The sequence below is a fragment of the Rousettus aegyptiacus genome, unplaced genomic scaffold, assembly GCF_014176215.1.
Source record: "Rousettus aegyptiacus isolate mRouAeg1 unplaced genomic scaffold, mRouAeg1.p scaffold_m13_p_12, whole genome shotgun sequence".
Taxonomy (NCBI): Eukaryota; Metazoa; Chordata; class Mammalia; order Chiroptera; family Pteropodidae; genus Rousettus; species Rousettus aegyptiacus.
In genome coordinates this window covers 85,929,924-85,956,853 of record NW_023416287.1, presented here as the reverse complement: position 1 = coordinate 85,956,853, position 26,930 = coordinate 85,929,924, and the positions used below count along the sequence as shown (strand labels likewise).

The 26,930-nt window shown below is 50.3% G+C and overlaps 1 protein-coding gene across 1 annotated transcript in view; it reads left to right on the top strand.

The window, feature by feature from the left end:
- Positions 1-26,930, top strand: part of BCL2 (BCL2 apoptosis regulator) — a 159,922-nt gene that overhangs the window by 93,811 nt on the left and 39,181 nt on the right. The window lies entirely within an intron of this gene.

The following is a 26,930-nucleotide window of genomic DNA, read 5'->3' as shown; positions in this document are numbered from 1 at the left end:
AATAATAAAAGATCTTTCTTTTTCTAGACTTCCTCTAGTCAAATGGGTATTGTTGTCTTTCCAAATGAGGGAGTTCGCTTAGCCTTTTCTTCCTTTTGTGGCATTCAAATTTAGCTTCTGTGTAGACTCTGCCCAGCAGGTCTGACTGAGAGACACAAGGCCCCCATGACAACAGTGCTCACCGTCGTCCTCAGAGATGGCGTGCGGGGGGCATGTGCAGGTGGGAGCCGTTGGGCTGTCGGAGATCCCGTAGAACTCGCCGGGCCTGAACGACAGAGACAATGAGTGATGCCAGAAAGACGTGTCTTTGCCCGAACAACATTTACTGGGCACTTGCTCCGTGCCCTGCACGGCGCTTGCCAGTTGCAGGAGAAACGGGAATGCACGAGGCCTGGCCACTGCTTCCAAGGCACCTACCATCTGGCAGGAAAGATAAAAAGTGCGTGCAGATGACCATATATATATGGATTACAGGGAATGGATTATGCTGATCCAAAAGAAGGCCGTCAGGAACGGTGGTATCGCGGCAGAACTGTGATCGGTTTGGAGTTTAACTTTTTCAAGCCGTCATTTCCGTTTTATAATAGCCTAGTGTTTTTCAATTAAAAGTTGTATTTTAATTGAAAAACACCTTTAGAAAGGTGTTTATCGATGTCTCGTTCTCACCCCCCTCATTTATAATTCCGTGAGTGAGCTCTTCGGACCGGCGTCAGTGGGGTGGTTTCTCTGCTGGTTTTGTGTGTTTGCTCGTATGGATGAGGCCCACCCGCAGCTTGGCAGGGGCTTGATGGTCCAACGTGGCTTCCCCCGCGTCGGCGGTGGATTCTGGTCGCCGACTGCAACGTGTGTCTCTGGGGCACTAGCCCAGGTTTCTTCACGTGGCGACTGGATCCCAATCCCAAAGGGCTGTTGGTGTGGCAGTTCGTGTCACGTAGGCCGATGTAGCATTCGAAATCGCGTCAAGAGAGTGAACGCAGGGAGAAGCCGTCCACTGGCACTACGTAACTATTTACTGCACACGTTCAACCAGCCACCCCTACTGGGGGGCACTAGGTTAATTTCCAGGCTTTTGGGATTACGAGTGATGCTCCGACAGACATCCATGTTAAGTACTCGGTTCAGATGTGAGCAGGATAAATGACCAGAAGTGTGTTGCCGGGACAAAGGCGAAATGCTTTTTAAATTACCTACCTATTCTATTCCTGCGGTGCCGTTCCTCGGGTTGTTTTAAGCTTGTGTTTCTCCGTCACCGGTGCTTCGAAAATGTGAGAAGAGTTTAGATAAGAAACGCACATAAACTGAATTAATTAGAAACTCACCCCCAAAGTAACCAAAAAGGCCAAAGCTAGGCTAGAAAGCAAATAATCTTGAATAAAGCAACATGTCCTTGACCAAATACGTCTCTCAGCATAATGATGCCTCACGTTTCTGTTGTGTTTCCCAGGTAGAACCAGTTCACTTGTGTGCGTCACTCCGTTCTCAGATTGATAACTGGCCCCATCGTGTGTGTGTGTGTAGTATGAAGTGTGCGAGTATCTTTTAAGACTTAGGGAGGTTTCTTGACCTGCCCCACGTGGCAGGTTCTAGCCATGATACCACGTACGCAGCCCTCTGTGACAACGCTCTTGACCTCTTCCTGTTCACTGCGGCTCCTTAGGAGAGGCTTGTGTCTCATGTCTTAGCTTCGAGCGACACTAATTTGCTCTGCTTGCTAACTGCCACCTTAATACATCACAGGTGCATGTGACATCTTCTCCGGAGGCTGTTTCTTTTACAATTAGAAAGAGCTCATTTCTGATTTCTGAGCCCTCGTGGAACATCCCTAAGGTTTTTCCCTGGTTCCGGGCGCGACGGCATCATCCAAGTCGAGGGCTTCATCTCCTGATCTTAGTCACTAGCAGACCTCGACAGAGGGATTCTCTTTATGCCCCTGTGCTTGCTCTTGGGCTTTCAAGGTGCAGATGGCCTGGTCGGGAAAATTCAGCCCGAGGCCGAGTGTGCTTCGCGTGCGCGCCGGGGACCTGGGTGTCCGCGGGGCAGCTGGGGCGGGAGGCGTTGGGAGGAGGCCGCGTGTCCCGCGGGGCGCGCCCACCCTGCCGCCTGCCCGCGTCACGCGAGGGGCGCTGGGCTGGCGCTCAGCCCCCCGCTCTCGACGGGGTTCAGGGCTCGGCGCTTCAGCAGCCTCAGGCGCGCGCTGGCCCTCGCTTCGTGGCTTAATTTTCTTTCCGTCCCGTGGTCCGCTGTCCCTTCGTGCCTCTCTTTGGTTTCTCACCATCATGCCTCCCGGGACGGTAGGAAGAAACCTGGCGAGTCCTTTCACACGTGCCTCTGACCAGGTCTGTTGCCATTCAAGTAAGTTTGACACCTGACAGAAGAAGAGCCGTTATCTCCGTTTTCTGGGTTTTTTTGTTTTGTTTTGTTTTTTGTTTTTGATTATAATCAGGTTTTGTTCTACCAGCCACCGAGGACGTTTTAGAAGTCCATTTATCAGTATCTACAGCAGGGCCTCGTATTTGGTTTCCTGTATCGTAAAGAAAAACCTGCAAATAACCAAAAGTAGGGATTCCAATGAAATGTGGGTTCTGTTCTCTCTATCTGGTGTGGCAAGCTGGGTAGCTCTAAGAATACCGGTAGTGGTATCTACCTACATTCTAAGAATTGAGAGGGAGGCGAGGTTTGTACAGAATTAAATCACCATGTCATATCTGTGAGGCCCTGCAGAACAGAGGCAAAAATAAACCCAAACCAACAAAACAGAGTGTGGCCGACTCGGCGAGATGTGTCCTTCTCACACAGTCAAGGTTTTGAAACGGTCCTTGACAATTTTATCGGGAGCCCTCCTTACTTGAAAAGATGCTTTTTGTTGTCTTGGTGGTGGTGTGATTGTTTTGGTTTTGGTTCTTACTACCATATTTACCCTGTGTGTGGTTGGAAACATCTGGATTTTTCATGATAAAACGGGGAGGGGAGATAAGGTTCTGCCACCCACACGGCAGGGGATGGATGTAGCTAGGTAGGATGTGTGTGTGTGTGTGCGTGTGCGCCTGTGTGTGCGCCTGTGTGTGCGCCTGTGCGTGTGGGGGTGGGCACGTTTGCAGGTAAATGGCATTGTAAAGCTAAACCTTCTTCCTTCAGCATCGCAGCTCTCCATTCTATAACCCGAAACTACTTGGCTTTGTTGTCAGAGTTAAAAGCAAACATAGCTACTTCCTTACCAAATAAAGACCGAATAACCTGAAGAGCTCAAATAAAATCCACCTTAGGACCCAATATTAAAAAACGTGGAATTTTCCCAGGGAGGAAATCCCACAGCGGACCGGGGAGAATAGAGCAATTTAACTTGAGTCTTTCGCTTGTGTGTACGCCTTTCCACCCCCTGCCCCGCTGGCCAACGAAAGGATGCCATCTCACAGAGTAGGCATGTCGCCCGCCCGTATCTGCCGATGATGACTTTCATTTGAATTTAAGATACTTGGCGATGATTGGAGAAGGCGAAGGATGAGAGACTGAATATTGCATTACCTTACGAAAGCGTTCCTCCCCGACGCCCTCGCCTCCCGGGCGCGGTTCCTGGCAGGCCACCCACCTGCCCCGGGAACCTCCCGGAAGACGCAGGCGCCGTGCTTCGGGCCGTTGCCTCCTGCAGGGTTCGGGCAGGGCGGCGCGCAGAGGAAGGTGGTAGCAGAAGTAGCCACTGGGCAGTGGGTTCTGACCACATGACAGACACCACGCGCTAAGCGCTCGCCCTGCGCTGTCTGGAGTCCTGAAAACCACCGGCAGGTACGAGCATTTCCCCCGTTTTCGGGCGAGGACACCGAAGCTCAGAGAACGCGAATCGTCTGTCAGCTGTGGTCTAGCTCCGAAGGGCCAGGGGGAGGCCTGGGCCCAGGCTGGACTCCGAAGGCCATGCTGCTGGTCCCCGCGGCATTCTTAGAAGCAGCCGAGCCTGGGGTAGACTCTAAAGTCTGTTTCCACCCGTAGGAATTGGGCAGCCACATGTCACCAAAGGTGTAATTTTCTTACCTATTTCAGGAAAATGTTCCTTTTTCCTTACCTGTATTTATAATCATTCAGTTTTCTGTTCCAAGAAATCGAAGCATGTGAAGAATGATTTTGCTGCCTCTTCTGGTTATGAGGTGCAGTCTGGGAGTTAGAATTTAGATGCCAAAACGTCAACGATTGTATGTATGTACATGTAGACAATTACGAGGGGAAACAAGGTGCCGCGCAGAGCTGAGAAATCTTAGAAATGCGGGAAACCCAAGCCCAGGGGATCGTAGCTGTAACTTGGCTCCTTCTCGGCCCCGGCCTTCTGGGAAGGCCCTTGTGTGACCGGGGCCCACGTAGTTCTCTTTGCTGCCTGAGTTAACTAAGCATATTAACTGCATGCAATGCTCAGATCTCATTAATTTTCCACATTGGCTTTGATCTTTTCATTTCAAGGCCCCAGAAGACCATACAGAGGGAGAACTGATCACTCCAGTATGTGTAGTCCAACCCCTCACGATGCCTTTCGATCAGGAGAAAGGTTTTAGTTACCAAGTGACAAAGTTACACAGCGAAACATCCCCCCTCCCTCTTTATCAATACTTAATTAGTATTGACTCTCTTCTCCGCTCAGTCCCATTTCAAAACCTGCACAACTGAACTTTTCCCCTAACTGAACCTTTGAAAGAATGTATTTGAAGGATCTTTAAGCCCGAGAGCATAGCTTTTAAACAAGTTATGCATTGATTTCCTCTTACCCTGAATTATTTGTCACCTGATTTTCCTAAGATTTTTCCTGAAACAGCCTTTGTGGTTCATTGAATGCAAAAAACAAACCGTGGACCGGGCTGAGTGGGGGTTCTGGGGACATGGGAAATACAGTTTGTTCTCAAGGAGCTTAAGTCTTGTCGAGGAAATCAGACACTTTGAAAAATAGCCATAAGGTAAAATAGAAAATTGTCAAGTGCTGTAATTTTAGTGCCGATGATTACATACCTAAAAGCTGGTTAAATTACAGTTTTATTGAATGCTAACGAATTATTACTCCCCTCCTGCACAGAATTTTTAAAATTCTTTACTTTCTCTGGCTTATAATTAGGGTGACCGCATTTTCCATACCGAAAATTAAGACACATGGTCTGACAAAGGATTCTTGTACCATTTGTTAGGTGTGAGACCACCCATACTTAGATTTTTTTTTTTTTAAAGCAGGCTTTTTTAGGCCAGCTCAATAAAAATAGAGGTTTGTTAAGTAGGTGTGTTTTTAGACTTTTCATTAAAAACCTACCATACAAACAGTATTTTATTTTGTTTCTGAATCAACATGTTATATCCTAAAGCACGTTTTTATAGCCTGAGGGTATGTGTTAGCCTATTCATAAAAACATACTGCTGGATAGAGTAATAATACCTGCCATTATCCAGGTATAATAAAAAGGTCCCAAGTGGTCTGCTCCAGGTCTTTAATTTTCCTTTTGAAGATAAAGCCCCTTATTTCACTTTCAAGGTTCAGTGTTTTTGAACCTTGCACATGATTACCATTGAGGCATGCCAGATGTGAGCAGTTGTGAGCAGCAGTTCTTGAAAAGAGGGTGAAGGAATGGCTTTTTCTTCTTTATTTTCCTCCCCCTCTCATCATCTGCTTTTTCTACACATGTAGTTTTTACAGCAGCAAGGCCATGTGGATGGATACTGGCTGGGGCTGCTACGGGCCAGGCATGGGGCTTTTGAGCGTTTAGAGATAAAATAGGTCAGTGTTGGGAATTTAAACAAGATGAGACCAAGCCTACTTGACCAACAGTAAATGGCTCGCCCGAAGCCACGTAGCTTGTCGGTGGCGGCGGCAGAGCCTGCTCCTGACCCCCAGCCCTCTGCTAAGGGTGCCTTGCCTTAGCACGTTTTCTTCTGTTCTGAAATCACAATTCCCAACTATTCGGACACTGGGGCAGCCCCAGGCCTGGAGAGGTGGACTTGCAGGCACCAGGACCTCCTCAGGCAGACTGTCAGCTAGCCCAAAGTCGAGTTCAAGACCAGTCTTATGGGCGGTGGTTCCCACTTTCCTAGGGTTCGTTGATCTCTTGCTCATCCAGGAGCCCTTGGGACCAGACTTTTACCATTAGCGCTTTATTCGAGGTTGAAGTATCACAATATATGGTTGAACCTCTCCTTTCTTTAATAGATGATTTTGATCATTTATTTGTAAGCAGGCTGCATTTATAAGTTGATTATCTGATTGCACTTTCAAAATATACGTCTTCCATCAAAAACATATCAGACTGTTCAGCTATTAAGATAATTCACCTTCAAATTCAACCCCATGTCAGTGTAATCTTTCATCCATTTAGTAACTATTTATTGAGCGCTGACTATAAACAGCTATTTTTCTGGGTGCCGAAGATACAGCTGCGAACAGATAAAAGTCCCAGCCCCTTTACTTACATACCATTGGATGGCGTTAATCAGTGCGTCGAAAAAAATTAAAACACTTAGCTTGCTAAAAATGTGGAGTGCCGTGGAAGCAGAAAGCTACGTCGAAAAGTGAACTGACATTTGTTGGATGTCTACAGCTTTGCCGTATGTTGAGTATTTCATCTCATTTAATTATCAACAGCCCTGTGAAGGGTGAATACGATTAATTTTTACAGAAGAGGAGCCAAGGTTCGGGAATGCGATCCTTGTGGCTCGAGCTCAGGCCAGTAAGGGAAGAAGTCTACACCAGCCTTTCCAGTGTCGTGCCGGATGTGATTGTATTCCCGTTGAACCACGTGTTATGTGTGGCCACCACATCATGGAAAAATACGTGGAAAAGGTGCAGGGCACATTTTTGCCAATGTTCATCATAAATATCAAGAATGTCACTTCATGGGACTCGTTTGAAATGCCACTTAAAATTTAGTTATCAAGCCCACGTTCCCATTCCCATTTATGACAGTTTATCTACGTCTCTGAATAGCAGTGGTCACCATGTCCACGCTTGGCTTCCGTGACAAGCATCTGATGCGGAACCCGCACCCAGATCGGCTACTAGATGACCTCAGCACCAAGTGCTTCTCAGATGACAAATGACCTTCCATTTGGCTAAGAACTTAGTGGTTGACTTTGCTAAAAATAGGTCTTTAATGGTGGAGCATGACATTTGTCACGGGGCGCTGATAGTTGGGAGTTGTCCTCTTTATATCGTGAAACACGTCCGCATGTGGCTGCAGAATTAACCCCACTTCTTCGAAGAAATTGATTAAGAATTTCAGAGATCGTTTCCTATGTATTCGTCTCTAAAAGCAGCTAGGAGAAGTGTGGAACCTGCCAGTGCTTGGGCGCCCAGACCCTTCGGCTGAACCGAACGCAGCGCTTAGTGTTTCTGGGGCGGAGTGAGAGGCTGGATTAAGTCTGGGAGCTGGGCAAGGGCACGGGAGAAGGTCTCGTCGTGCTGACGCGGGTCTCGACCAGGCGCGTGCTGCTGCGGGAGCGTGTGCCGGGGCTGCGGTGTCAGTGCCGGTGTCATTGCAGCGGCCGCGGCGCTTCCCGGAGCCACGTGCTGGGGCAAGGGCCACCGGGAGGTGCGTGCGCCTCAGCCGCCCCTTCTCCCCACTCGCTGAGGTCCTCTCTCTAGGTCGGGGTCTTCGCAGGGGAGTTGTGTGTTCGGTTCGTCTCGTCACCTCCTGTACTTCCCGTCACTCCTGGGACGTTATCCAAGCTCCTTGGTCTTTGACGGCCTGACGCGTTCGCAGGGTCAAGCCTCATCCCTTGTCTCTTGCCCGTTGCTCACAGCCACCGCGGCTGAGGTCGCCCCACCCCTTGGAGCCTCGAGCTGCCTTCGACCTCTTTCTACCTGGATTGTACTTCTGATTGTTCCAGAGCCACTCACTGCTTCTTGCCTTTCGCATCTCTGTGGCATCCCTGGTGCCACAAAGGTTGGAGACCGCTGACCTAGAGCACCCGGTCTTTTTTTTTTATTATTATTTTCACATTTCATATCTCAACATTTAGCTCCTTCTCATTGGTCAGTGATGAATTTCTCACATACACAGCCTCTCCTTAGGGGATCCAAACGCACTGCACTTTTAAGCTTTGCAAAGTCACTGCCCTAAAACCTTCCTTGCTCTCTGGCACCGACGTCAGAATCCCCACTGAATGCATCAGAAACCTTTAGGGCTTATCCCGAACCTCAAAGCCAGCCTCCCTCCTTCAGTGAGCAGCTCCTCTGCTCGGAGACCCATGGTGAGCGAGTCCACAGACACCCGCCTCCGAGACTTAGGTGCGTTTCACGCATATGAAATGCACGTTTTCACTTGAGTAGGTTCGTGACACTTGCATACAGATGACCTGTTCCTGAACGCGCTGGGACTTCATGAAAAATTTTCTAGCTTGAAAGTGGAATTCAGGCAAAGAGAAGCCTGTCATGGACAGAACAAGGGGATTTATGGTGACTAAAATAAAGATTCTCAAAGTGGCTTCATTTGCTGGGACAACCCCATGGTTTTTAGGGCTTAAAAACCATCTCCCGGGGCTTGCAGGCAGCCAGGGTTGGGTGTCGCTTGCTTCTGGCATTGTCACACAGACTCCGTAAGTGGAGACTTTGGTCCCACGGTACGGTTGGTGTCCGGCTTCTCATACTATAGGGAACATGGCCTTCGTAACCTCGTCAATTTCGGGAGGAAATATAGTTCGAGTTCCAAAAACCTGACGTTTGAAAAACCTCGGGAAGTTTTAAAAAATAAATTAGGGGCCACCTTTCTACGAGCAGATCACGGAGAACGTCCTACGGCGTGTAATCATTTAGTCAAGCTTTGCATTCCAGCCCAATTACTTGTTCGCTCTAATTCCGTGACGTCAGCGTTAACCGGGAGATGATTATTCAGGGTGGATTTAAGTCAACGTTGGATTCTGATGAGGGGGAATGATGGGAAATGGTTATTTTTAATTTTATTTTTTATCCTGGGGGTGGGGGTGGGCATCTGTTCTTCTGCTCGGTTTGACAGAAGGAGGGAAGTAAAGCATAACTTTTAATGGTGAGCTCAAGGGTGAGTAATAGGGTAAATCCCATTTTATCCTAAGTACGGCAAAGTCTCCATTTAGCTAGAAGAGGGAGGTGTTCTGGTTAATTCCATATTCCGTTTACCCTAGAGGTACCAAGAAGCCACTTCTCTGTGACCAATTTTTATAAAAATTCAGGTACAACAAAATACCGCGTAACATCCAAACTGCACCAGACACATGTATATCTCTTAAAATGATTCAGACGATCTCACCAAGCCTCGGGGTCATCAAGAAAAGCATCGCTTACCTCAGAAATGGCCGTTAGCGGGACTCGGGGGGCGGATAGGAGGGCGGGAGCCTGTGGCTGCTGGTGCAAAACTGCACCTGATCCCCTGGGAGGAGCAGGGAGGAGGCAGTGGGGGATATTGATATTGTCACCGCTGTTCCCCAGAGGTGAAGGACAGTTCTTATTTTCCCAGGTCTCATCAGGCAATCTGTGAGGCTTTTATTGGGCTTACTCATAGATACGCAGACCCTAAAGTGAGATATAGGGTATGTGAAGTGTTTAGCGAGGAGTCCACTATAGGGAAACCTTGAGTCAAAGCAAAGTCACTTCGGTGCATGCATGTTTCTGTGATTGGTTTGGTTTATTGTCACTGTTTTCTTTGTGTGTGTGGAGAGGTGTGAGGGGGCTTTTCTTTTTTCTTTTTTCTTTTTTCTTTTTTTTTTTTTTGCCTCCTTCTTGGCTGGAGGAGCTTAGGCACTGAAGCTGGGACAGGCAGAAACTTCCTGAAAACCTCCAGCGTTGTTTATATTTTTAAATGTAGCATCTGCAGGTGAGAACTGCAAGGAACCAAGGAACTATCCTGCATTAGGGGTAACTCTAGGAGGGTAAATATTCAAATCCGTTACTATTTTAACTCCTCTGGGACAAGTTTAGAAAGAGAAGAATTAGGAGAAGCAAGTGCAGCAAAGTCAAAGTCGAGGCGGTTGTTAATGCGCTTTAAAGGAAGGGCATATTTTTGTAAATTCCTTTGGAAGGCAATTTGACCTTAATTTTGAAAATACTAAGTTGATGTGCCCTTCCACTCAGCCATTTCATTTCTGAGGAGTTTTCCTATATATAAGTGAGGACATCTTTTGTAGCATTGTTTCTTTGGTTTCTGCAACAAATAACTGGATGGGGGATTGGCTCAATAATGGTAAATTGATACTATAAAATGTAGCTGTTAAAAAACATGATAGATAAATATGAACTCACATAGAAAGATGCCAGAGATTATCATAGAGTGAAAAAGTTGAAGTCTGGATGAAGAATGTGATCTCGTAGATGAGAAAAAAAATTAGTTACATGTATATGTTTTCTGGAGGGATATATGATACACCGTTCCATTAACATACTTAATAATTATGAGTATTATAAATTAAATAATAACAAATTAAGATTGATGTAAACATTGTTTATAGTAAAATATTAAGTTACTTATAAGTTTGCTCTCTCGTGTTTAAATATTTTCTTATTCAGACCTGCGTGCATGTCACATACACAATTACACTTCAGTCCAGCTGAGGGTCCTTCCTAATTTCCAGATCGATGCTTTTACTGTTTTTCCCAAGAGTGTTACAGATCACGGTGACCACGTTCGTCATTACTTGTTGAACTCGCGCTATTTGTTAAACACTTGTATTTATGTTTTTCTCTAAACCTCACAAAAATCCTGAAAGACGATAGGGAAACGGAGCCTCCGCCAACTCGAGTAACTTGCCGAAGTCGAACCGTCAGGAGGTTTGGGAGCTTAGCGCCCAGACGCGCTCTAACGCCAAAGGCCATGCTACGTCCATATGCGCCCCTGCCTAAGACATGGCCTGGGCGGATTACTTTCTCTCCTTCTGTTTTGCTGTTGCAACAGAGAATTTGAAAAAGGGACATAACACAAAACACGCTTTTGTATCGTTTGCTGCTGTTCTCCTCCTTGCTTTCTAGCACGTTCCACTCACCATCGTCGTTAATGTTTTTTGCCCTGTGCCTCACATCTGTCTGAACTTTGAAGACTTGGGCAGCTTCCCTAGCCCGTCCTGGTTCTGCTGACAGGTCCGTACCGGGGCCAAGTGGAGTATGCCATCTGAAATGCGCTCTTCCCTTCAGGGCTGGGCCCGATTCAAGATAGGAACACCACACCGTTGTTTAATTTTCTGGAGATAAAGAATAAAGGGGAGAACAAAAGAGCAAAATCTGCCTCGAAAGTATTCAAGTAATGTCATTTTTATGAGTCGAACACGTTTCAGGCTTGGCTTGGATTTGAGAGCTCTCCACAGCTGCAGAGGGCGCAGCCAGGGCGCCCAGGTAGAAGGGACGTCGTCCGTCGTAGGGAGGCCCTGCCACGCCCCAGCTCCCTGCTCTCTTTCCTCCCACGACCTTCATCCGTTCCTCATTCAAGTCTTTCCTGAGATGAAGGTGATACTGGCATTTTCGACCCAGTAAGATGAGCGGAGTGGGCCTGGGGAGCTGTGTCCACACAGTAAGCCTCCCACCCAGCTTCAGGAAAGGCTTTTGAGAGGCGGCGATAACTACGCTGAGTCCTGGAAGAGGAGTGATAGTGGCCCCCGGTTATCTGGGACGAGGGAACGGAATGTGCAGAGGGGAAAACTCGGGGCGCCTCTATAGCCGTGAGTTGCCCACATGGCCGACCTCTCCTGCGAGTGAGGATATTGAGACTGCAGATTAGTCCTTGACCTTGCGGAAGGCTCATCATATCAGCACAGCAAGGGCACAGAAACATTCTTAGAGTAAGTGGCTGTATTTCTAAACATTCCTCCAGCGCCGTTACTGATACGGTGGGTTTTACGACTTTTATCTCCCGTATCTGGCCATACTTGTCCTTCCTTCCTCAAGTCGCTCTGGCAGATGACATATCTGGGCAAGGTGAAAACTTCGGGGACAAGCACAGAATGAAATGATAACTTCCATTCCTGAAAAGGAACTGTTGGTATAATAATACCCTTTTTTTGCAAAACCCAGGAAACGCTTACAGCTGGAGTTTCTGTTTTCAGTAACGAAGATGGATATTCACGTGCGGGGGAGGGCAGAATGCCCCAGCCCGAGGCTAAGCGTCCGGGGTATTTTTATTTGTCACTGACAGAAATATCAAATGACAACTCTTCCATCTTTCTGTTTATGCAGCCAGCACGAAGGCCCGCTTCTCAATCCTACATTTTTTTTTTTAACTCCTGACAATGGAGAAATGTATTTTCTCAGTGTACATACACCATAGGTTGGGGCCCTCATCTGCCTTCCAGCTACTCAAGGAAACCTTTCTTTGGAGTTCTTTCCCTTTCTCTCTTTCATCATCTAAATTTACTTTTTTGCCAATGACCGTGAACACCGAAGAGATAAAAACCGAGCACGTAAGTTCGCGTGTGACACTAATCCACCTGCAAAGGTAAGAGGATTGTATGCCGTGGACTTCCGGAAGTCGACTGAGTAGAAGAAACAAGGCCAATAACACACAGTGTCAAACTCATACCTGTTCTGGTTCAAGGTCAGTCATAACTGGAATTGGAAAGAAAGGATGAAAAACAAAATCACGTGTGGTCAGGAACAAGAATGGTCATAGCACATAAAAAATGAATTTAGCTCAAAGAGACAGTGAAATGCTATTCTTTACATGTCAACAAATTCCCACCGATTATAAGTTAAAGGCAGTCAGTAAATGCCGTAGATAGATATATAAAAAGAGCTAGTTGAAAACTGAGCATCCCATGCTAGCAAATAGTAGGCGTCGTAGGGTACATTAGTCACACGTGCGTGACAAAGGCAAATACAGCGGCACAAGTGTAACTGTGATGAAATGTGTGTAAAGCGCTTTGAACTCCACAGCAGTAAGCCAAGTATAAATAGCAAGCATGCTCGGGCAGAGAGAAAATCAAGTGCTGTTTTGCACTTGGGCTAGTGACAATTTATTGTTCGGGCTCTCCAGTTGAGTCAGTGTTTATGTGGCGCTATATATTAACCGAGACAAAAATAGTCCATACACATCACTGTCTTGGATAGATTACTGAGCGATCAGCAGGAACTGTACCAAGTGGCCACTCCCCTATAAGCGAAAGATTTATAATATTTAAAACATCCATCCTAAAAATCCAAGCTGTTTTGTCTGGTAATAAATCTGGCTCAAGAAAACAATGCCGTGTGGCGTGTGTAATGGAAAAAGGCAGTAAATTGGTTAACATCCCACACTCAGGGTTCACATTGCCTTGGTTCAAGTCCCAGCTCTGTCCCCTATGAGCTGCGTTGACCTCAGGCGAGTTACTTAACCTCTCGGTGCCTTGTTTTCCTCATCAACGAATGGGGTTCGTCATGGTGCCCACCTCGCAGGGTTGTCGTAAAAGCGAAACGCGTTAACACAACAAAGCCTTCAGATACAGAGCCCGATGCAGAGGGCGCGTTAAGTCTCTGTGTCTTTTCTTCATCTTTTTCCCTTCTGCACGGATGTTTTTAGCCACCATTTCTTGAGCGCCTCCCATGGGGTAGGCACTTGGTGCCCGCACCGCTCAGCCTCGTGCACACCTTCCGAAGTCTCAGTCAAGCCCTCGAATCCACGTCTTGTTTGACTTCACGACCCGTCCTTTAATCACACCACTGTGCTACTTTCCCTTAGACAGGCTTCCTTCAGAACTCCTTCCCGGGTGAACTTCCCCCAGTTCTGGCTCCGTCCTTGATCACTTTGGGGCATGTTTTTGTTTGTGATGTTGAATATATTTTGTCATTTCATATGTATAGATTACATCTCCCCAAGTCCTGTGTTCTTTGGGAGGAAGTGTCTCTCATAACACCTTCCGGTCACCCTTTCAACAGGCTCGCCATCTGATTACATCAGAATCAGGCGTGGCCGCGGGACTCAACACATCAGAGCTCACGTCGGCTGTGAAGGTCCCCTGTCGCTCAGGTGCGGGGTGGAGGTCTCGCTGCTCCTGGTGCTGAGGAAATTGCACTTGGCATCCCGACCCTGTCAAAATCAGCTCATTCCCAAACCTGCAGTCTTTACTCACGCAGTGTTGAAATTCAGGAAGTGGTTATGGCAGACATTCAGCAGTTTGTTGGGCTGTCTCAGGGGAGGCTAAGGGAACGACCCCTAGAGACCGCCGAGGCTGCCATCACTTGCTGAATTCAGACCCCAGTCTTGGGTCCGAACCTCATCTTGGCATCTCAGACCCCTGATTTGTCCATCCCCCGAGGACGGATCCATCTCTTAGGGGCCGACTCCCATTAATAGCCCCGTGGACAGGTGCTCACACCAGGATGGCAGCCCAGTCATTTGAAAGGCGGCAGGTGTGTTTTCCTGCTCCCCGCCCTCGCCCTCTCTGGGGGCAGGTTTTTCTGGGAGCCCAGATGGGCTTCGGAGAGGAAGCTCGGTGAGCACGGAATCCGAACAAAGGAAGTTGGGAGACGGGGTCGGTGTCCAGATCATGGCAGCGGGATGCATGACATCACGCACGTACTCCTGAGACGCCCCCGGTTCGTCGGCCGGGGCGGCACAGAGAACGCCGGCTTCCAGCCCCCTGACCGCGACTGAGAAGCCTCCGTTGAGACTGGCGCAGTCCTCGTGAAACCCGTCAGGGTTGGGCCCATTCTGTCTCTTCAAGGTGCCTTTTCCTCGTCTGCTCCGGCCACCATGTGCCCGCGCCGGTGTGGACCGGGCGCCCGGGGCGGCTGGCGGGACGGGGCTGTGCGCATCCCATGGCGTGGGGCGTCCGCGCTCCGTGGCGAGCTGTCCTCAGAGGACGTTCAGACTCAGGCGCTAGGAGAGGAGTCGAGTTAGTCCTGCTAAAGTAAATCACGCCGCTTCATGCACACGAGGAATAGGAAAGAGGAGACAAAGGCATTCCCTCCGGGCGACCGTCGACTCCTGGGACGGCGGGCTTCTGGACGTCCACGTAGAGATCCCCGGCAGCCCCGCCGCCCGCACCGCCGTAGAGAGGGCCATGTCATGATTTCCCCTTCCTCTGAACTCCTGCCACATGTGACCGTTCACACGCCACCCCTTGTCTTCAGCCACCTTTTGCAGAGTTGGGTTAATTCCTGACGTCTTGGAAAACGCCTCTCGTTTAGAAGCTGCTTCAGCTCTCCGAGGTCCCCACGGGCACAGCTGAGCTGGCCGTTAGAGCGTGGGGCCCCCCTCTGCAGCTGTCTCTCATGAGGAGCAGCTGCCCCAAGCCAAGAGAGGGAAGCCTCGGGCCCTCACCGCGTCTGAGTCCTCACCCTCCCGTGGCTGTGGCTCAGCCAGCGTGGAGCCCCTTGGGGATCTGGGGCGTGTCCCTCCACGCTGAGGCCTGCAGGAGGCTCCTGCTCCTCACCTGGGGAGCGGAAGGAGCGCACACCCCACCTCTGCTGTTCTTCTCTTCCCCCTTCCTGGCCCACAGCCAAGGAGGAGGAGAGGAGGTCCCGGAGGGGTCACTTCCTGCCCTCCCCGGTGGTCTGCACACGGAGGTGCTGCTGGCCGCTCTGCGTCTGCTCTGCCAGCCGATCGTGCTCCTTCAGGAAAGATTTGTGTTTGCCGTCCTTCCCCAGCATTTCCTGGTTCGTGGCGGACAGTGGGTTGAAGTCCCACTTTCAGTATGACGCACGTTTGCTCACTCATTGGTGACCTGCGTGCACCAGGCTTTGCATCAAAGGGCTGGAGATGCAGTGCATCTCCCCACAGCAGCCCGTGACCTCAGCGGCTCGCCCAGCCCGTCGGCGTTTCAGGAAGGCTCTGCTCCCAGCCAGCTCAGCCCCGACGGGCTGCAGTCTGTCCTGTGCACAGCATCCTGTGCCATGAGCTGTCCTTGTCCTCGGGCCTATGCCCAAGGTGGGAACATAGGGTGTGTTAGCCTGAAAGGCTCCCTTACAGAGACCGATGCAAAGCAGAGCTCGGCAAAACTTTCTGTCCTGCGTGTGTGTGTGTGTGTGTGTGTGCGCGCGTGCGTGTCATAAACCTGGGGAGCTGCTTTGCAGAACGGGCCGGCGAAGTCGTTCTACGGCCTGCTTGGTGGCGTCGATCTTCCTGGCGGGGCCGAGCTGAGTTTGCACAGCCATCCTGTTTCAGCCTCTTGACTGTGTGGGGCGGCTGTGGTGGCCGCTCCTTTTCTGTCCCCTACGCTCCCTGGACGTTCCCTGCCCCGAGGGAGCAGTGTGCTTTCCCAGGGTCCCTCTGCAGAGACCCGCCAAGGCACGCTTTGCCCATCCAAGTGCTCGCTGCTCACTCCCTGTGGTCAGCTGTTTTCTCAGCCGACGTGGCTGGAGTGTCCCTGCAGGCTCCCCTGGTGGCCGGCCACCTCTTCAGCCTGAGTGTGACCGGGTGGAGTTCGGGAGGCATCTGGCTGGTCTAAATCAGGCAGGTCCCCTCAATCTGAGCCGCACGTTAGAACCCCCGGGGATTTTTAACAATCCCGATGCCCAGGTGACATGCTGGACCGATTCCATCAGACTCTCCGGGTGGGACCCAGGGCTTCCTGAGTGAGGTCACCATGCTGGAAAGACGGAGAGTAACTGCTCCGAGGGGAAGGAGAAAGGGTGAGGGCAAAGCTAGACGGGGGGGGGGGGGGGGAAGAATGACCAGGAAGGAGCAGGGGGAGGCAGAGGGCTGCCGGGTGTGGCGCAGAGGGGCCGTGCCAGCAGCACGTGCCTGGCCCCGCTGCAGAGGGGCCGCCGCCCAGCCCCCGGCCCCCTGGGTGCAGACGGGAGGAAATGAGGCAGCCCTGGGATTCAGTGGTGGTGTTTTGCATCTGGTCTTTCCCTCGAAGAACTTCTCAGCAGCTGTGCATCCATCCCTAGACGTAGAGTTCACCTGAACTTCTCTGAGCTTCTGAGTCCTCGTCCGTGGAACAGGGCCGGTCACTCAGAGCCGCGGGGGGCGGTGTGACTTGGATAGAATGATGGGGAAGCCAGGCCTCCCCCGCCTGGCCTTCTGCAGGCGTCACCAGCATTTCTCGTCAGTTATTTCTCTCCACTCTTCTGAAAGGCAGTGGTTCTGGGGTGTTGGTTTTGGGGAGCAAAAGGAAGTACAGAGGCTCTTGCAAGGCGGACCCAGGCGTCTGTATTTTTACCACGCTCCAGGATGATTCTGATAACAGCCAAAACTGGGGATCCCCGTTGTCAGGGAAGGCCAGATCCTTCCCCCCTCTGTAGGTGAGGATGTGGAAGGTCCAGTGGGGGCGGCAGGGACCTCCACCGCTGGAATTCATCACCGTCTACTTGCTTGCTTTTCACCAGCTAGTTTCCTGAACTTTCTAATGATTTCAGTGAACTACCGCCCCACCCCAACATAGAAAAGAGGGGTGTTTGAGGCGTGTTGGTGGGGGGCAGGCCCAACAGCGGGGTAATTTTGGTGAGGTTACACCTTTCATTTACAAGTCAAACTGAGCCGATCTCTAAAACTGGCACCCTCCAAATTAGTAACCCCAGGCTGAACAAGGCGAAAACTTTTTCGGTTCTGACTGCAGAGGCAAAAATGAGTTGTCTCTCGCCCTGAAAGCATCTCATTTGGAGCCTTCGATCATCAGCTGTGGGAGTCAAAGCGAAACAAAGCATCCTTTCAGTGTTAATATTTATTTTTAAAGCACAAGAAGCCCCATGGACCACAGAGAATCAAAGGGTCTGTGCCCTGACGAGTTTCCATGGGGGGTGTGAGAACGTTGGTCTGTGGGGGCCTACGAGGACCCTCGGTGGGTTTACTGATTATTGTTTCTGTTGGAACTATAATAGGAAGAAGGATGTGTCTGACCCCAAAAAAGCAGCTCCTGCAGGGGGCCCTGCTTCAAAGACGTGGGGGCCGAGCGGCATGAGCGTCGATGCTACAGCCCCATGTGGAGGGGGTCTCCGGGGTGCGGACGGGAGCTCTGCCCGCTCTCCCGTGTAGCGTCAGCCGCGCTGCTTCTGGAAGGCCGCGTTCTCAGCCGGAGCAGCCTCGCCACTCAGCTGGCTGGCAGCAAATCATCCACGTTGGCCTGGGAAAATGGAAAATGCCATGGAGACTAAGCCCGGGCTGTGGGGTGGGCAGACAGCCCGCCTCCCCCGCCTCTCTCCAGGGGGGGTCGATGCGGCCCAGGGGCCCCCGTTGCTCCAGGGAGCCCGTGAGTGGTTCGTTTTCCATGTCCGGGAGGGGGAGAGGCAGGGCCTGCTGCGGTTTTCGCTTCAGGACAGAGATTCCTAGCAACACCAAGGGCTTCTGCTTTACGGCGGGTTTTTAATCTTCCTCTGCCCGGCTTGTCACGATCTGGTGAGGGTGCCGCTGTTTGGTCCAGGAAAGCAACTTTATACATGCCATTTATCTTCGCGGTCCCGAAACTCGCTTTCCATAACCCGTCAGGGGTTAATAAATTATCTGCTGGGACTCTCTAGAGGATTTGGAAGGGAGAGGAAGGGTGGAAAGGAAGGCAGGAATCCTGCAGAAATAGAACGGTTTTGTTGTTGTTGTTGTTGTTGTTGTTGTTGTTGTTGATTTTTAATCCTGTCAACATTTGTGCTTAATTGATCGGTGACTAGCATAGGTCGCCGTACGCAGGTGTAGCCGGGGGCCCTGGAGGTCTTTCGTGAACGAAGGGGGATGAGAAGCATTCAGCAAAAGACCCTTTAAGTCTCGGTGAGAAAGTAGATTGCTCAAGGAGCGCGCAGCCAGAGGAGGGGGGGCCTCCCCACAGTGTGGGATTTTGTGCCTATTGAGCCACCTGCCGAGTGCCAGGTTCCCTTCGAGGCGCCACCCATGCCAGCCCAGGTCGGCTTCACAGGAACCCTACCCCGAGGGCGAGGCGTGATTATGGTCCTCGTCTGAGAAAGCAGGGGAGCCGCCTTGGTGAATGATTCAGGACTCTGTCTTGCAGATCAGCGTCCATTCAAAGATGGTGAGCTTCAGACCTGCCAGGGCATGCTCCCTCCCTACGGTGGGGTTGGGGGGCTCTCTGGGAGCCGCACCCACAGGATTAGGAGGGTGCCGTCACCCCCGTCTTTCCTCATCTTTACAAATGGCGGCAGGAGGACATGGTGGAGGGGTTCCTAGGTAGACCGGGCACCGTCGCTTCCAAAGACTCAGAGACAGGTGAGAGACTCGGGGGCCCTGGGGGATCCTGGGCTGCCCTTCTGGAAATCCGGGGTGTCCTGTGTGTCCAAGAATCGGGCAAGGCCACCACAGCAGACGGCCCCCTTACAGCCCGTTTCGAACTCTCTAGTCTTTGCTGCCCCCCTGTTCCAGTAGCTTCGCCGAGCACCTTCCTGGTTTTCAGGAACCGTTTAGTGCTGGTGGGTCACCCATTCTCGCTCTCCCTCCAGAATCTTTGTGTGTCAAGGGCACCAAAATGTAGGTAGAAACAGCTGCTCGCTGGGCACCCACGCTGTGTCCAGGGAATCCTGCACCAAGGCTCCCAGGCGGGGCTCAGGACGCGCCAGAGTCTCCTCGCCCACTCGCTTGGCTATGATTTTTCAATCGCAGGCTTGTGATCTCCCTTATTTTTAATTGAGTCAAGTCCCATGACTTCTGTGATCCTCAAACCCTCCATAAATTTGCCGCGGCTGACTTCTTCCCCCTCCCCTGAAGCCCTCTCCCTCCCCGCCTGGGAACCTGGCCTTTAGATTGGACATGGCTAGGATTTTAATCTCTCCTCAAAGGCACAGTGACAATTTCACAACGAAGCAGGGAGGTCGGGTTGGGAGGGGGGGGCGGGGGGAGGGAGCTTTGTTTTCTTCTCCCATTAAGAGAGCAACTGTCCCTTCTTTGTCCCGCGGGGCCAGCGCTTGGCACCAGGCTGCGGAGACCTCAAACTTGGTGTCGCAACATCCTCCAGACCCGAGTGAGTCTGGGCTCCTCGAAGGTGAACTGCAGCTGTTTGGATGCGATTCTGAAATCTTGTTTGTGAGATTCTCAGCAACTTGTTTTACAATCGCCCTTCCTGGCAGCGCAACCAGGAAGTTTTACTTTTCCCAGGATCCCAGGCAGGTAATTGTTTTTCCCCAAACTGCATTTTACTCTCCGATGGCCATGGGACATTCCTCGCCCCGAGGGCCGTCGCCCACGTCCGTCCGTAAAGGGGCCGCGCTGGCCTTGAGCACCAGGGTGCTCACGGCCCCGAGTCTCCATTACAGAACGTCCTCCTCCCTTCCCCTCGGTGCATTTCCATCTCTGGTTATAATTTAGGGCCGTTTACATTTCTAAACAATGGTTACGAGCCTTTTAGTCTCTTGGAGCCTTGGCGTTCCTTCCTGTTAAGCAAGGCTGGCCACTGTGTCCAGGTGACGGGTGACCTCCCGAGGATGAGAATTGGCAGCGGCAGTTGCCCGGTGCTGTTTTTAAGCCAAGTAGCATAAACTGTAACTGGCTGGTAGTCTAAGCCACCAAGCTCTTCGGTGGCCCCCGGTCTTTTGTTGGTGTATCATGAGGCCCCTTGCTCTGAGGACACAAGCCAGGACCAGAACTCCCGGGGCCGTGGCCTTGATTCTCGCTCCCGCCCCTAGGGCACATCGGGGACTGTGAGCTCGGGGAAGTGCCCGATGGCCACAGATTGCTCAGGAGTGTGCACATGCCACACACACTCGTGCGGGCTGGCCTCAGGGAGCTGTTCTCCGGAGGAGGGGTGGGGAGCTAGTTCTCCATCGTTGTCTCTTCCGGGAGGTAGAGGTGCTGTCCCAGAGGGGCGCACAGCAGCCACTCCCCGGAGAATCATCAGTCTGCAGGCAGCACAGTGCGGAAGCTCAGCACCTCAGACCCATCCTGTCGCCCTGCCCCTCCGGCCCCGCTGAGAACCCACCTTCCCATCGCAGCCCAGAGTGCAGGACTCTGTTTCCTGGGGGGTCCCCAAAACTGCAGCACTTGAAGGAAAAAGTCTAACTTCACCATAACGTCTTAGTTCTTCATCAACAAATGTTGGGCCTGGTGCTAGGCTCCTCCCAACGGTGGCGAAGTCATGGCCCACTGTAACACGTGAGGGCGGCCGACAGACCCAGGGGAGGCGGACAAGGGCCAGTGCGGAGAGGAGGGGACCGTACCTGCGGTCAGAGGCCCTGCGCCAGGTTTTGCTTCTGAGTGTTCTTTGTACTGTCCTGCCATCGAGGTGGGTCAGATGAGATATATGCAAAGGCATGGCTGGGTGTTTAACCCGTGCCCTGCCCTTAAGACATGCATGTTTGGGGCATCCCACGGGGGGGGGGGGGTTCCAGGAGCGGACTGAATTCTGAGCCTGAGTGCCCTTGGCCACTTGCCCACATAGCTACCACTCACTCATTCCCTAACTGACTCGCTGATTCATTCATTCAGTTATTTCACTTACTCATTCACTCAATCGAGCAACAAACGTTTCCCCCAACGAGCGCTTCCCGTGCCCTGGGGGCTGCTGGGAGCCAACAGCAGGAAGGGTTTCGAAGCCTGGGCCAGAGGTGCCTGACTGCCCACACCCCTGCCCCCCAGGACTCCCTCCACACACCCACCGGGTCCTCAGAAAAGTGTGGAGAAGGGAAGAGAGATTTCTCCAGCTGGGTCTCGTTATCACGGAAAGTACTGGTGAGGCCGCAGGTGAATTCATCACGAGGGTCCCCAAAACACCCGGTGCATTCCCGGCACTGCTCCCCGTCTTAATAAAGTAACATCCTGTCAGTGGACCGTGCAGAATGCTGACCAGAGCAAATGGAAACGGTCGCCTGGGACTATAAGAAACCAGACGACAGTGGTACTAGTCGGAGCTGACCTCATCTTTCAGGTTGACCTTGGCTTGAACGTGCGCTCCATCCAGGTCACCGGCCCCACGGGATCTAACAATGTGTCTAAATAGATCGTCTCAGAGGTCCCGAAAGCTTCACTGTCCTGTGGGGCACGGGGCTCCAGACCACCTCAGCTCCCGGAGAACATTCTCGGTCACCTGTGTAGTGGGAGGAGAGGGAGCAGGGGTCAGAGGATGTGAATTTGAACTTCATCTCTTCCATTGACCAGCTGGCTGGTCCAGGATACTCCTTAACTTCTCTGAGCTCGGGTTTCCTCACCGTTGCGTTTCTTCTTGAACTCATTGGTAAAACAGGTTCAGCATTAGCAGCAGCCTCAGATGAACTCACCAGGGCCGGGATTCACCTGGCATGCCCGTCCGTTGTTTACAGCCAGCCACTGTTCTGATTGGGCCGGGTGTTCACCATGCCGGCGGTTCAATATTTAGAGTCTAGCTTCTGGAGATAATTTATGGGGAAGACTTTGTACACAGTATGACACACCGTTAGTCTGCGGCGTTTGAGTGGTCACCACTTTCCATGTCTAACTTAGATTATATATGTGTCTAACTTAGGCTAGATATTCCCTACATACATTTTTTTTTTTATCAGCTGACAAATCTTCAAATTAGGACCTGCCTCTATTGAGGCTCAGGAAGAAAGTACTGCAACATTTAGGTTCAAACATTTTGATCCAGTGTTTTTCCTTGGGTGCTGTTGGTTTGGCTCACTGGGGGTCCAGGTGATGAATGATGTCTGAGCCTTGCAAAGTGACTGAAAGACCCCCCACGTCTGCCTTTCGAATGAAGATTACATTTGAGGAGGTGACGTCTGACAGAGTATGGTAGACTTATATAAAATATCAAGATCTCCCTTAACTTTGATTTGTGGCTCAGAGTGACATCTTAGGTGAGACGACAGACAATAAATGTTTTTAGAAGGAGGTATTATATATAGTCCATAGGAATAGGGTTTGCTGTATAATAACAGGAAAAAATATTATACGGACATATTTATTTCTAAGCTTAACTCGATATGAGGATGAGTTTTTCATCCCTCATTGGTACAGGGTGGAGATGTACTTTTTTCTTTCGACTTGTTTTTCCATGTCTATTTGGGTTAAAAAAAAAATAGGAAAAGTACTATGCAGGTCCTAAAATTGACTTCCTCCCTTCGCTTTCTGTGCCCTGTTCCAGGTCTGATGAATATAACTTTTAAAACATAACATTTATTTTTATTTTTATTTTAGTCTCCATGTCTCTTCGGAAACACTGGGGGAAAAATATTTTTAACTTAACTAAGAAAACAAACATGTTTAAACAAATAACACCCAAACCGTTCAGGTAGAGTTGATATTTTTTGGTGTCTGCACATTTTAGCAGTGAGCTGGGAAGATTTACACTGAAACAGAATTTTTCTTCATCTTAAATGTGCCAGTTTCTTTTGAGAATAAAACAGAATAATTGATCACAACTTTTAAATTGGAATCAAACTTTCCTGTTGTTTAGAAAAGTAATCTCAAGCTAGACAATATGTTGCCTTTCCCACCCCCAGTTTTTAATCACTATTTATAGACATCCTGTGCAGGGCCAGTGGAGAAGCAGAAAATGGTGCAAGTGAGGAAAAAGATGAGCTACAAGAAGAAGTAATGCTTTATTTTCATTATACCAAGTCAACATAACGAGGTGACTTGAAAAAAAAAAGTCATCTGTAGAGATAAACCTTTTTTCTGCCTTGATGGTTCAAGACTCATCACTTCCCATCTTGATCCCTACCCTAAGGCCATGATCCTTGACACCCTGACAGACAATCCAAGGTGGGAAAATCATTATAGTTTGATTTAAAAAGCAAGATCCATCTCACCAGTTCTTCAGGGCCAAGCGGTCCCAGCATTTTTTAATGTCTCCGTCATTCCTGCTCAGTAAACAGATGAGTGTGGACTAATAATACTCACGAATGAGTAAACAGTATTCACCGAGTGAATAAATGAATGAGAGGGTGAACGAAGTAATTACCAGCGAGGTGCTCTGCCCCCCCTTTAGAAATTGTTTGTTGGGGTTGGATTTATTCACTGAGTTTTTAGCCAGATAGACTGAGCCCGTTATGGGGGGTCAGTTGGAATAACTGGTGCCCCAGCTCTCGGTCAGTTGAAATCTCTGTTCTATTAACTGTATTCATTGTCTTGACCTCCTACGACGTGACGCGTGTTTACCATTTCTATTGGACTCCCTTTCTTCCCGAAGGTTTTCCAGTTTCATTTTAGCCCTTGCGTCGCGTGGCTCCTTTGCGAGTGCTCTTAACCAGGGTGGTACAAGAATAAGTGACGTTATCCATCTTTCGGTCGTTGTTCGTTATGGTCCCTTCTCATCGCGTGATTCTAAGTGCTTTTCTCTCGCAAGCCTTCTGAACCCTGCTGGGCCCCCAGTTGCTAAGCATTTTCGTTGTACTCGGTTTGAATTTATCAGGATCTCCTTACCCTGTAACCCTGGCAGTGAACCAGGCTCAGTCACACCCTGCTAATAGAAGTGCCAGGTAGACACTATGAAATCTGTCATCGGGCTGTTTAAGTCCTTTTATTACCTAAAAGATGAAAAGGCCAGATCTTTGAAATTAAGTTTGTTTTGTTTTGTTTTGTTTTGTTTTGTTGTCGTTTTGTTTTGTTGAACCCATTCGGCTGGCACAGGGACTGAAAGTTGAAAAGTGTACGGTCGGTCAACTCTTAGTTGTCGGCCGGGTGGTAGATCCACATCGCACATGCTATGAATATTTAGATAAAATGTGGCTTTTAAACTTACACGAAAAAGTTCACTTTGAATTCAGAACAGAAGATAACAATTATAGCAGCGGGAAAACCTCACAGGAATTTGGTTTATAATATTTTGTTAACATTATCTCAAAGGTAAATTAGTTATGTTCTGATCTTCTCCAAAAAAAAAATCCTGTGTACTAAGAATTTAATACGTCATCTTCTGTCTGATCCTAAGTTTTTGGAAGAAGGCTCCAGATCGGTTTAATTATCTTTTTGTATCACTGCCCGGCTGTTGCCAGCAGCCACACAGGACGTGGGATCTGTGGGAGCATGGCGGCCTCTGTAAGTGCCCCCATCGATTCCATACGCCCTTTTCATAGTATCATTTGTGCCCGTGTTTCCTTATGCGCAAAAACGGAAATAGAAAGAAGGTTTCAGAGGTGCGGATGGCTCGAAGATACGAAGACTCAAAACACAGAGATACCGTGCACGAGGAAGGGCAGCGAGGCAGGGGTAGAGACCGGCCCTGTGGACCCAGTTCGCTGGTCTTGTATCAGAGTGCGACTCTGCATCGCACGCTGATGCAGAAGGTCACACGCTGCCCTGGAGCTCTGCGAGGAGAGGTCAACATAAATCATTGGAATACAAGTTTGTTTCAAAATAAGAGCAGGGAGTGACGCCCACACCTGGCTCCGCACGCCAGGCTCCTGGCTTCGTCTCTGTCTGCCACTGAAACCCGCGAGCTGAGATGGTGTCGGTCGACTCCACGACTCACTCGTTCCTGACAGTGATAATAGTAGCTAACAGAGTGTGCCCGGCACCGCTTTAAGCATGCTCCGTACAGTGAGTCGTTTAATCCTCAGAAGAGCCTAACGAGACGGGCGCTTTCGTGACCCCTTTTTACAGATGAAGAGCTTGAGGCGCAGGGCCGGCACCTTGCCCCAGGTGAGGTGGCAGTATGTGGCGGAGCCGGGGCGGGACCTGTGTGTGTGCTCCTGGCTGTCACGTCAGGCTTCCTCTCCGATACTGATTACGGATGACCACCATGGTGTAGCTATTGATTGTATTAGTTTCGTTGTCATAGTTACGAAGAAAACATTGAAAAAATGTAAAAGAATACGAACAGATCACCCCTGTTCTCCTCAAAAGATAAAATGTAGGATGGCCATTGGCATCTACCCTTAAAAGAAAACGCAACTTTTTTTTTTGTTTGGAAGACAAGGCCCGGTTGCTTGGGACAGCCCCAGCGAAGTCCATCAGCGAGGGAAAGAATGGTACCCAGCATCCCCGGCGCCTCCCGATGCCTGAGGACCTGTGAAGCCCTGGTTGGGCTCTACGCAGCAGAACCTCAGAATCAGCCCTGTTGACTCAGTGGTGTTAGGCCAGTCAGCAGCTCTTCTCAGGGAGAGTTAAGGCCCAGAGGCAGACTCAGGACCGCTGAACCGGCTGCGCCTGTGTGATGTGTGCAAGTGGCTTTGGGCCGCGGAGGGCGGCCGGCCCCTTTGGCTTGGATTCCAGTAGGGAAGGTGCAGTAACCATCATTCAGCGGTGTTTCTAGATGCCACCTCGGGTTACCTTTCCCCTTCTGCGGGCATGACCCCCTCCCCCAAAGCCCTGACATTCCAGGAGGACTTTATACCCGACAGAAGATGGGAGAACCTTTGGAATTCTGTGCTACGGAGGCCAGATTTACCAGTGAACGGAGCAGTCTGCGTTTCCCTCCAATTGGAAATAGATCAGAAGCTTCAGGGCATCAGAAGATGCAAGCTACGTAGCAAAATGCGAAGTTCAAGCATCTCACGGATTTTTGGCTCTTGCCGTCAGTTATGGACGATTATAACCCTGCTGTGACTCTCCGTGCGTAGTTGGCAGTCGCTATTAGAGCTGCAGCCAGCTGTAGCGGTGACCTCTAAGACGGTGGAAATATGCCCTCTAGGGCTGCCATTCCTCGCTTCAGCGTTGGGCCCTGGCAGCCAGTCCCAGGCATTGAAAGGGCAGCAGTTGTTCGCGGTCCAAGGGGACTTACAGGTTCTTGGCAATGAAGGGAACAAGGATGTACAGGAGCCCTTGAAACGTCCTCCAGTCGCCCTGCTGCCTTCGGGCAGGACCACCCAGCCATCCCAGCCGGATGAGAGCAGCCCTGTGTTTAAAGACCTACAGAGAAGCAACTCTGGGCCCCACTTTGTTAGCTTTTACTTCAGCGGAATGATCTTGGGTAGGCAGGCGCTCCCTGCAGCAGGAGGGGAACCGGCCTTAGAAAGGCATGTGATTGAAAATGTTCCAGATAGATAGATAGATGGATGGATGGATGGAGAGAGAGAGAGAACATAAATAGGTACTGTGAGAGCGAGCTCAACCCCTAGCAATGAGACATACGAGAAATACTTATTACAGGATTATATGCCAGAGGAGCCTCTAAAACCCACTCAAAACAGAGGCCACCTTTCATCATGCGGCCGTAGCATTTTCCACAAACTCTCATCATAGCCCCTTATCATG